Consider the following 12,590-nt stretch of genomic DNA (forward strand, 5'->3'; position numbering starts at 1 on the left):
AGATGTATTTTTCTGCTAGCTTTTTTACTGTGCCACAGTAGCAGAAGTCATCTCCATTTCCTTTCTTCACTGCAGCGGGAAAGATAATAGTGTTTATCTCTTATTGTGCTAACACTCCATATTTACAGAACATCTGAGAAGGCAAGTTCATGCCTCTGTGTATACATTTTAGAGTACAAAGTGAAACAATGCTGCAAAACGTGCACATAACTTAGAGGCTTCAAATATTTTTTGATATCTGGAGCTGAAAACAAAATACACGAATTATTACATAACAGAATGAAGGCAGAACCACTGTCAGTCAAAGCTATCCACAGCCCACACTGTTAATATTATTTCACCTGCCCACATTTTTTTTACCAAAAGGAGCTTACTTTATGCTTCTGGATGTATATTAAGATTTTTTTTTCCTGAATCTCTTTATAGTTGTATACAGCTATGGTTGTGGAAGCACGATACAGCGAGCAGGCTCTGGGATGATTACACTCTAGTAAAACTTACACCTTAGAACTTAAACATCCTTTCACAAGACTTGTGAAACAACTAAAGATTATTTGCTTATAGATGAACGCCTCAAAATTCAGAAACCTTTATACAGAAAACAGTATTTGAACATTTTGTTCCATAAGACACCTGAATTTATTTTTAACATTTTTTATTTTATCTGCTCACTGACCCAAAAGAACACATAGGCAGGATAATCACACTTTCCAGGAAGAATGATGTCCAAAATCAATGTCACAGCAATTGTAAAAGATAGTCAAAACCACTACTGAATAAAGCCAAGCTAAATTACATGATCAAAGTAACCATACGGTTTGATTTTAATTCTTTGCTTTCTGAACCTTTTTATTGTCAACCCAAAACTGACGTCAGTGCCCAGGAACAGAGCTGGAAGTGTCAATACCATTTAAATACAAAGCTAAACCTCTGGAGTGTGTGTGTGCGTGTGTGTGTGTGTTGGGGGGGGGGGGTTGTTATTCTCGTAGGATGACTATAAACTGCCCTTTAGTTCTCATCTAATTCTGCTTATGTCTCAATATGCAAAGCATATCTTAAAATAAATCAAAGCTCCCAAATTACTTGTGTACTTTAGATAATTTCAATGACAGCCTTTTAGAAAAATTATTTTAAGCTAAAATACCGTAATTCAATAGCCTTGGTTTTAACACATTGATTCTATGTAAACCAACAGAAGTATAGTGAAGGTATAGAATTGCATATTTGGGCAAATGATTGTAACTTAGGCCCGAAAAAATGAGTTGAACAATGACAAATCTAGACATATTGTATTTGCATTAATGTGCTGCATGCCTCATAGTCTGTTCAATCAAAATGATACATTTCTGGCATGCTTTTGGGATCTATGTGAATAAGGGTCCCCATATTGTTATAAGTTTATCTTTGTGGTCAGTGAATGATTTTATACTTATTATAACACTAAAATTACGTGCTCTCTGATATTTTGACTCACAAGTGCGGAGGTGTTTCTATTCTTTATATTCCATACTGACCAATTAACACAGTTGATCGCAGGCATAAATTAATTTAACTGAAACTATAAACTGGTTTTATAGTTCAGATGACAGATCATCGCATTTGCTGCAGAGCGCCCTATACAACACAGTAGCACACAGTGCTGACAGTAGTCATCTACAGCCATCAGCAGGATTCTACTTTAAAGCTAATTTAAACAATACCTTATTTTCAGGCCATTGTATAATTCATATTTTCTTCTTTATGTACTTCTATCTGCTATAGCCCGTATTTTAAGGCATCTCAATCACCTCTTTGCTCTGCTAGAAATTATGATGCTGTTTATGTGTTATGATTTTTTCCCAAAGCACATAAAATAGATGAAAGACTCCCTCAGAGGACTTCAGTTGACATTGAATTTAACCAGGAAGAGCAAGAAGGGATTACTCTGATCAGCAAGCCTTATTGAGATGTTTTAAATAGATTTGTCTGACCTAGTACCTGCTGTTGAATTTGTAGTGTAGTAGCAACATATTAGAAGTTTTTTGTATCTTTCCTGTCTTGTAGGAAGGATACATGGAGCTTGACCTTTTTTTTTTTTAACCGCTTTTTCAGTAACGTAATTCTACTTGTCACAGGAGAAGATAAACCCAAAAGTCAATATCAGATTATTAATCATAAAAAAAAAAAATGTAACTTTAGTGGAGACTGGGGAATTGAGAAATCTCAGAACATGCCAGACTGCTGCTTTACATACATAATAATAACAGTCTCAGCTCTATTCCAGACTTTAGACAAGTCACAGAAGCCTTTCTTTGAACTGAACACTAAATACTCTGCCTTGTAAACAAGTTCATTTTCTTTTTCGTATAGTTTCGTTTTCATGGATTTATTTGCACAGCTAAGCTGTAGGGTTTCTGTCAAAGAGTATTGATAAAGCAAATAATTATCTTTTCACACTTCTTGGTAGCTTTCAAAATTTATTCCTCACTCTGGAGTCCAAATACAAAACCATCTGAACTGGCACAAGTTCTTGAGCATGTGTTAATCTTGAGGCACTTTCAAGCATATGTTATTGCTGTTTATATTCAAGATATTAAAAGTAATTTAGCAGACTGCCATAAACCTTGGGAACATCCATCTGTCTAATGGTATCTCTACTCAGATAGAACTAAAAGCAAAAAAAAAAAAAAAAAAAAAAAAAAAAAATTACTTGATAATACCAGCTTCTTTAAAAAAAGAATGCAGAAGACCCTTAAGCCTGATCTCTTCCCTCCAGTTGTTTAGACAGTCTGTATTAGCTTTTCATTTTCACAGAAAAAACATTTTCTAAAAGCTTACAGTCAAAAAAGATGTTAAAAAGAAGTACTTTCTGCAGGATGTTTACTTTATATACTCCTGAGAGTTCCGCTTTGGGCAGCCACAGATCATATTTCTGCAATGTGGGATCTGGAACATGTTCTGATCCCTGCGCTCAGCAATAGTGATAATAAAGTACACTCAGGCACGGCTTACCTTCCCTTCTGATTAGCCATTGCTGTACCCAATTGGAGACTGATAGTTTTTAATCCTCACCTACCTGACCAAGAAACACCATGTATTAGACAAGGCATAAATGGTGGTATAAATGCCTCAGGTGGTGTAAATGCCTCTGTTGATGAGGTTTTGAACTTACGATTTTGGATGAATGATTTGATTAAGAGTTGTTATTTAAGATCGTATTAAGCTGAAAAAAGTAATACTCTAGGGGCTTTAGTTGTGATGTTGTTGTATTATTCTTTCATTTAATATGCCATAAATTAATTACTAAACATCTACATGTTTAGTAAAATAATAGCCTGTGTCAAAATTTTGAACCCAGCTATAGTAGATTGATAACCTCAAGTCTGCCTTGGTAATGAATTGGAATGACTTCTATGCATGTAAATAAGAATTTGATGGTTGCACATGTTGCAAACACTGATTAAAGCCATAATTAGAGCTAGCTAAAAGCTGAGATGGGCTAATTTCTAATGTAGGGGTAAGTCTGAACAACAACACATCATGATAAGAAGAAAGGTGAAGAACAGAACAGTGAAGGCCAAGGAAAGCCCCATTTTCCCTTTCCCTTTTGCTGCTGCATAAATAATGCTCGAGTCTTTCAGTTTTTAAAGACCACTTCAAACCCTTTTAAAAATGTTTTTAGGAAAAAATCTTTACTGTGAGAGTAAAGAATGAACACAAGGAAAATACTGATGACTGTGTACCTAGATCAGCACTGGTAGGCTTCAGAGCCACCCCAAGGGTACGTTCAAGCTGTTTGCATTCCTGCTGGGTTTTACAGTGTGGCGGACAGATGAGTGAACTTTTGCCTTAAACATTTCTTGGTACATAAGGTGCAAGCAAACCATAACCCCGAACAAGCCATCTGTTCCCGGCAGAAACAGGACTGAGCTGCTGCGACCCCTGAAATGGTCTCCCTGCGACCACCTGGGACACACTGAGCCTGAGCCGAACCAGGGCACGATCGGGCAGAGACTTTGGGACCTGGACTGTAAACTACTGCCGCTTAGCACAACTTTTATAAAACTTGCTTAGCATGAGTAGCTAAATTTGCTGAAGCCTTAGGCAGTGAGAAAGGGCCCCAGAGCTGGTGCAGGCTGGAAAGATAAGGGAGTTACAAGCAGTCTGCATCCCTATGCTTCACACTCCGGGAGGGAGGATGTCAAGGCTTTGAAGTGAGGCCTGCTTGGGCGCCAGGACCCTGGGAAACAAAGCCTCCCCTCACTGCTGAAACAGTGTTAATTAGGGGGGGTCTGGATTATATCCTCCTCGTCAGGACCTTGGGAGATAACACCTACTGTCACTGCTGGAGCAGTGCTAATTGCTGGAACAACACCTGTTTGTCAGGGCCTTGAGAGAGAAGGGCAGAACCCGAGGAATCAAAACACATCTGTCAGCAGAAACCACAACAGTAAAGATAAGGGAGAAAAGCAGCCTGCCTAGGAACAACGATGAGACCCAATAGGGAGCAGGAGACCCCAGACCCAAAAATTACTATTGGTCTGAACTACCGCGTGAGGGGTGGGAAACTTAATTTGAAAAAGCTATAATTGCCCAGGGATTTCTTTGTTCGGGGTCCCTCTTTGGAGGCACCCAACTCGAGCTGTAACTACTGCACGCGTGTCATTACAATTTATTTATTTAATTTGCCTTGATTTGGCTCCGAACTTTTCAGCGGGAACCTAGGGTCGGACCCTTCTCGAGTTGTAATTACTGCACGCGCATCGCTAAAATTTACACCCAGGGTGAAGAGGACCAACGGGACGCCGCTGGATCCACGGGTGGTGATATCTCTTTCTCTCTCCCCCTTTCCTTTCTTTCTCTTTCTCTCTCTCCTCCCCTTTGCCTTTCCCCACCTTTTCTCCCCACTCTGTGGAAAATAAAGTTAAAAGGTTGTACGATATTTGACTGGTTTTAGTGTCTTAATCTCGTCCTTGGGATCGTAACGAAACCCCCCCCCCCCCCCCGATATTGGATTGGGACATACAGCCACCTCAGCTGAGACACCACCAGCAAGCTGAGGAGCTGGGTCCGCGCCAGTCCTCTCAGTGAGTTGCTTTGCACGTTGGTCTGGTCAGAACACCCTCCAGATGGGAAACCAAGGCTCTCTTTGCCTTGTGTGGGACCTGTGTGTACGTGAGGTGCTTGAACTCAAAAGATTTGAGGGCTGAACAGGGGCAGTACTCACCCATACTATATCTTAGAAATTCAGTGACCTTCTAGTGGCATGGAAAGGAGAAAACGACCTTATACTGAGTGATTAGCATCATGAGCTTTACACACGCATAGAGAAAGACAGAAAACCCGCAGTCCTCATTGTGAGTTTGGCGAGACAAAAGCCTCTGCGGTTCAGCTGACGTTCAGCGTTGCTCACAGAGTGCAGCAGCAAAGTTTCCAGTTTCAGCTCTGCCCTCAGTGAGCATCTGAGGAGAACAGCATCTTATCTGAGCCTGACAGTGACTTTCAGGGATAGAGGAAGTGAGTCTGCTGGCTCTTGCTTAGATTAAGTTTCAGTTGTTACAAGGAGGAAATTTGCTGCTAATTATTTGAAAGCACTCTCTGCTGTAATTAAGTCTTTGTGAAAGCAAGAAGCTAATAATATGGATAGTTCAGGCAAAAGCCAGGCAGCCCTCCTCACATCTCTCTGCCAGCCTGCTCAGGCTGTGGGGAGCCAAATGCCGGGACAGCCACTTAATCACAGCCCTGCAGACAGCTACGCCTGACAACACGCTCCCATCTCGTGGCAGAGCGGTTACCACCAAAACTCACTTTCTGCATCAGCCCACACAGCAAAAGCAAATAATGCTGCCGGATGCTATGCCAGTAGTGGCTCTCCTCTGTCAAAGACTGATTCCTACGCTTAGATTATATAGTCATTGGTAAAATATTTACAGCAAATGACTAACATTAAGAATAAGTAGAAGCAGAGAGCAGTCTCACATCCTTGGGAACACATTTAATGACTTGCAAAATATTCCATCATACCATCTCATTTTATGAGGCCATGAATCCCAGTAAACACAGTGACACGTGAGTGATACTTTTCCTCTCTACACTTCTTAGCAAGCAACAGTAATATTTTCTCTCTCCCAGAGATGAAGATATTGCATCGTTTGCCTTTGCACAGAAAAAGATGAAACCTGAAGTGATTTTCCACATTGCAGGATGCAGATATCTTGTATCTCACTCTTACCTCTTCAGGGACGTGTCCACTTTGATCAGAAGAACAATGCAGTCTGAAATACATGGATAAGTATAATGGAAGTAGTTATTTGCTGATCACAGCTCTTATCTCGGAGAAGAAAGTTGACTAACTAAACCTCTGAAGCACAAATGCATCCTTTAAACAAAGATCTTTTTTTAATGCTTACAAAGCTTCAAATAATGAACTCGTTTTTTGGTTAATAATGCTCAATTGTAAATATGCACAAAAATCCTGGTCTAAAACCCAGTTTCTGATATTTTGTTCTTTTGCATTTGAACCTAGAACTTGGAGTCATACCAAAGTTGTATACATTTAAGGGAAAAATCACAGAATATTCCTACAACTTTCTTATCACTAATATTTTGTTAATCCCACATTTTGATATTTTAGAGCCCTAGGTCAGATTTTGTGTTATGAAAGTAAACTCTCTCTAAGCTATTGAATTCACATTTCAGACTATTGAATCCCATGGTATAGCTGAGACTTGCAACCCAACACTGACCTCTTGGAGCAGAGTTTCTGACAGTGGAAATCACTATAGTTCCACTGATCTCAGAGTGAGCTGCTTATTAAGTTGTGTGAACTTAGAGTATTTTATCTCGAAACACCACTTGTTTAAGAACTCCCATATCCTTCCTCATTAGTAACTGAATACAAGACACATATGCTCATCTTATAAAATATGAGCTATCATGTGAGGCCAGATCCTGACTAGTAAGACCATCACAGTGATGCTGAATTTAATAAGGCTATGCTGACTGAAAGAGAAAATCTTTCCCATGCTACAGCTCCTTGTTCATGCTACCTATGGCCTACCCATGACAGCTGAATGCTCTAATCGTTCACCACTGAAAACCAAGGTAAATTAAAATAATTTTTACAATAGAATGGATGTATCTGAAGTATGAAAAATGTCTAAAAGAAAAAATCTATTTACAATTTTAGAATAAATGGAGCACTGGCCAATTTCCATGCTGAGATCAAAATCAGAGCCAACATTTGTGTGCTAAGCATGCTTTACAAAGCTACTGTGGAAAAAAAATTACTGTGTATGTAGAACAATTTGTTGACGGCTTTTTTTTTAATTGAAGAATTAATGCTTTTTGCCAATATTCAATTTTTTTAGAAAAGCTTATTTTAAAGGAAGCAAGCTAATAAAAGCATAGTTATAGCTTCAGTATGAAGTCACCCTGACTTTTCCTGGGTCAAAAATATCTGTCTGACGTGTCTAGAATATGAGTGTCAAGAGAGGTACATAGATTCATGAAGGTTTAACTATTTGGCCTCAAGTGCATAAAAGACTTTCCAAACACATTTTAACCTCTCTTAATAAAGAATTCTGACAATTTCACAATGCAAGAATATATTGTTTAGATACAGAAGAGCAATCACATGTCTTATTGCTGGTAGAACTGAAACTCCCTGAGGTTGTACAAATGTCCCTGAAATATAGCAAAGCAAAATTCAGGATGATATGTTGCTTTATTGATACTTATTTAAAATTCTTTGCCGAGTACAGTTATGCCCTTGCTACCTATGAGTAATGTGAATATTCCTAACCCACAGCAATAAAATCTTTGTACTGTAATGTAAAACAAGCTGTCATCAGATAGTTAATATTGTGAAGCTGTGCGAAGCCCAGACAAAAGGACACAAAGATGATAGTAAAAAAAAAAAAAAGGCTTTTTTTGGCCAGTCTTCAAGATAATAGAACTTCAAAAAGCTACTATATCAATAACATCTTTGGGAGATATCTGCGTGCATCAGTGAAACCAAGATTTTCAGCTTTTGGTGAAGACTGACAAAGACCTTCAGTTCAGTTAAGAAGAGGCAAGCTGTAAAGGCACGCATGTTGTCTCAGCAAAGCTCCCATCTGCCACCCTTCCTTTTCCAGCTCTCTGCCCATCCATCTCCCATATGTTCTGTCTTCTTCATTATCTCCAGATCATTTTCCTTACTAGTTTCTTCTCTACACAGGTTTCTTTTCAACTGTAATTTAACTCCTTTCATTTCATTTCCCATGTATACCCTCTCTTTCCCTCCCTGTATATCTTCTTATTTTTCCACTTAAACTTTACAGCTCAAACCACGGAAAAACTCCTAATGGCTCACTGTCTTCTGAGGTTTTTTGGGGACACCTGGGTTTCATTCCTCTTCCTCTCATTGTTCTTCCTTTTGCAATTTGTATTCTATCATTTCTCTTTGCTTCTCTCCCCTCTTTCCTCTGTCATCCTTTGGGCCTGGTTATCTTCAAATGTTTCCTGATGGGAATGAGTTTCGGCACTGTACCATTGAGCCTGCCATCCGGGAGAAACATTTCTCTCCTATGCAGTCAAACACCGACAGAGGACACATTTTGGTTTCAGAAAGGCTGATCCCAGAGATCACCCACCGCAGGCTTGTGCACCTCTGACAGGACCAGGGGCTTGTGAGAATGACAGCAGGGCAGGAGGAGTCCTCAGAAAGCAGCTGAAGAACAGGTCAAGCTCATGGATGTACCCTAAAATTTCTAATACAGTCTCAATTGCAAGACCCCAACTCATCCTTTTTTAAGTTCTTTTTTTTTGTCAACTTATCTCTGTTTGGCTAAGCAGCCATCACTTTTTCGAAGAAATAATAATCAAACAGCTATGGAAAGAGGAATGTTTTCACAATAACATTCCTCCCTTCCTTTTTCCTGACCTGGAAAAAGTGACCTGCCAGGTCTCAGGATAATCTCATATGCAAAATCACGTCTGTTCCCTCTCTGAATGAGATTAAAATTTGATAATTTCACTCTGCATGGTAACTCTGTCTTGCAGCTCAGCAAGAGTGAATCCAACCGTTCACTGCTGAATTTCCAGCAGTTTGGAGATTGGTCTAAGTTAAACTACCGGAGCATTATATATGTAGCCCTCAAACAAGGAAAACTTAAAGAGGCTCTACAGTCCCTTTATGGATACAGAAGTTTTCAGCAATTGCACAGTGACATCTGGTATAGATTTAGAGAGACTGCACTAATGCAAATGGAAGAAAAATAACACTCTTTCTAGTCAGATGTTACAATTGCTATGAATTTTTAGGAGACGGAGCTGCTCTGTAATTTTTTTGGTATCCAAAAAAATGTTCATTGTGAGGTTTGCTCTTCCCACCTGGTAGTAAATTGGTACCAGATGGGTGATTTTCTTGTTTCTTTTCTCTGAAAATTGGACTTTTAAAGTTCTCCACTTGTAGGAGGCCACCAATTTCTTTGAAGTTGTTTTCTTGCAACCTCCAATGTTGCTTTTTATTTAACTGAGCTTGGTCTATTTAGTTAGGAGAACAGTGCCTCCAGAGGGTGATCATTAAAGGGAGCAACTCCTCTCTACAAAGACTTCGTGAGATTCACTTACCATCACTGCTCTGCAGAACCAAACCTTTCTCCTAAGGAGCCCTTCCAGGTAGACTCCATTACACAAATAATCTGCTTTTATGCAGAAGGGTTTTAACAGTGTCTCTACAGATGACATTTTAGAGAGGTTTTCTCCCTTCACCAATTAGAAACCACTAGGAATTAAACCTAAGAATCAGATCTTCACAATCACAAGTTTCCAAAATTCCAAGTAGCTGGAACCATTGTTTTGATTAAGTTACTCATTAAAATCAGCCAAACTTAAAGAACTTTCCACCACAGATAAAATGAAGTCTTAAGAAGTTTCACACATAGTTTCAGGAAATAGGCAATTTCCAGACTAAATTGTCCAGGTAATGTGACCAGAGATATCTTTAACCCCTCCTTGTAACTATTTACGTGCCTTTCTACTACATACTCTGCCTATTCCATTATTCAAATAGATACTGTTCCTGATGTCAAACTCCAAGGAATTATGGGCAGGAAATTCATTCAGCCATCATCATGACATGAAAGGCAGCTGTTGACACTAAGATAAATTATTTGTTGATTTTTTTGAGTGATTTTTGTGAACTGAATAACTCTGAAACAGAGATTAGATTGATTATCTAGTGTTCATCACTGAATTTGAAGAGGTTGTGCTAAACAGGTTTCACAAGAAGGTATTATATTGGTTCATAATATGATATCTAATTTTATTCCCATGGTTTAATGCTTCAAGTTTTACCATGACCAGAGGAACTTGTTCAGTTTATTCCTGCCCAACAGTAGCTAGTATAGGGGTTAATTAAAGAGGTTCTGAAAAATATCAGAATAATCTTATAGAAGATCAAGAAGAAACATGTTCCTAATGTCTTTGTGTACTGAAAAAGCTTGTTATCAAAGGCAGAAGTTTCTATTCAGTGCACCACATACATTTAAAGCAACATATGCTCCCGTCAGCATTTTTCCTCCTCTTAGTTTAAATAAGGTCCATATCATTCTAGGTTAAAGGATAAAATTCCTTGACTATTTTACAAAATTACCCCTTCTCAGATTTACTACCATGGAAGGTGACAATTCCTGCAGATAACAGAAGTTTATTAAAAATCTATAAACGTTCTCTAGTTAATGTAGCTTTTACAACTCTCAGGCTTTAGGGAAGATTTGTGTTTTCATTCAAGGCAAATAATAATAAAAAAATCCCCTATATGTTGAATGCTTTTATTTTCCTAACTTATATAGAGTGGAATGGAAAATGATCATCAATAGGGTTTTAGAAGTGAGCTATAGAATTCAAGATAGAATTCAAACCCTCCCGTATGTGTTCATAGGTGTCACATATTTAAAAGAAATTAATTCTGTACTCTGCAGGAATAAGTTAGTTTCAGCTTCAGGTTCCCATTGAAACTATTTACTTTTTGCTCTTCAGGTGAAAAATATGTAGCCTGGATAGCCATCTGTTCTGCTTTTTACCACACACTTCCCCTTGCAGAAAAAGTTGGCTGAAACACTGTACCTGTCATGCATCTCATGGCACCAAATCAAATGATTTATGAGTATCTGACAGTGATCTGATGTTTCTAATTTGTCAATCAAATGTGTGAGCTGTGACAAAAATCAAAGAGATTTTGGTAACTGCTGGAAACATATTGGGGAATAAAAAGTGCCACTAGTTTCTGATGCTTCCAGTGAGGAAGGAATGAAGGAATCCTGGGCTACAGCTTTTCTCCCCACCCCCCCCTCCGGGAAGAATACTGATAATTCTCTCATGCATAAGCCACTTCCTCATCATCAAATGTGAGTTTTATCTCGTACCTCACATGCCTTCTTTGCCGTTGAGGTCACCCGCTCCCCACTTCCAATCCGACTGCTCCCACGGTTCCATGACTTTTCCATTAGCAGTATACTCCACTGAGGATTACACAGTTCACAAAGCTAATCTCAGGCTTTCCTTAACTTTTTACTTCATCAGCTGGGTAAAACTTCCACTGGCAAGGCACAAATCGTGGTAGATCCTGACATACTTCATGAACTGATCAGAGACAGGCTTCCTCTAAAAGAAGACAAGAGAAAGAGGCTTTAATTTCTTCTTCTCTAGGAAAAAAAAGGAGTTTTTTTTTTTTTAACAAAGTTTTCTCTGTACTTCACATGTAGATGTAAGGGCATGAAATCCCACAGGACTGGGACCTCCCTACCTTCCTCCGCTCATCCCCCGCCTCAGGCTAGGAAGTTTTATACTGCTACCACTTTACAGTGCAAACATGATGTTTCCTGCCTCCTGCAGTCAGTAAATCCATTTGCCATTTTTCTTTTACATACCTAGACAAGTTTTGTTTTCTTTTCCATCTTATTTTCAGAAAGGCTGAGGAAAATGGTAAAACTGTGAGCACAGCTCTCTTTTGCCTTTGTACTGTTTCTCCAGCACTTTTCCTCTCCTCCCCATGGGGGCATTTCCAGCATAGTAGCAGTATGACACATTGCTTAAGCTGGGCTCTTTTGATTACTGAAGTGTTTCTATCTCTTAATAAGAAGAAATTGGGCATTTCTTTATCATAAGTCCTGCCTTATTTATTTCAGACTGTGGTAAATATTTGCTCAGTGTCCCCTAACAACTACTAACAGTAATAGCACATATTCTTGGAGGATCAGAGTATCTTGTTATGAAGACAAATGTTCTTCTTAGGAAATACCATTACTTACAAACTCAATTTCCTCTCTGCATGTTATCTAAGCAGCTGCAATGTACTAAGGAACGATCACAATCCAGAAATCCCATTCAATCTCCGTTCCGTCCATAATTCCAAAAAATGAGAAATAAAACAAAAATTCACATAGAAAGCAGTATCTCTGAAGTTCATTGTATGGGCTTGAGGAATAACATCCTCAGGATAAGCAAGAACAGCCCTGAAGCAATCATAACGTAACCTAGCAACGAAGTTTCTCTGGAACAGGAAAAGAAGGCATAGCCTGCATCAGCTTTTCCCACTCGCAGAGAAGTGTGGGCTTTTTGTAAGC

The 12,590-nt window shown here is 38.9% G+C and overlaps 1 long non-coding RNA gene across 1 annotated transcript in view; it reads right to left on the reverse strand.

The window, feature by feature from the left end:
* Positions 1–11,657, reverse strand: part of LOC135327926 (uncharacterized) — a 90,330-nt gene extending 78,673 nt beyond the window's left edge. Inside the window, exons 1-2 of the long non-coding RNA XR_010388555.1 lie at positions 11,391–11,657; positions 6,212–6,254 (exon numbers count right to left, since the gene is read on the reverse strand). This is a non-coding gene — a long non-coding RNA (uncharacterized LOC135327926). The remainder of the gene's footprint in view (positions 1–6,211; positions 6,255–11,390) is intronic.
* Positions 11,658–12,590: the final 933 nt, after the last annotated feature.

Source organism: Dromaius novaehollandiae, chromosome 3 (assembly GCF_036370855.1).
Source record: "Dromaius novaehollandiae isolate bDroNov1 chromosome 3, bDroNov1.hap1, whole genome shotgun sequence".
In the NCBI taxonomy this organism is placed as follows: Eukaryota; Metazoa; Chordata; class Aves; order Casuariiformes; family Dromaiidae; genus Dromaius; species Dromaius novaehollandiae.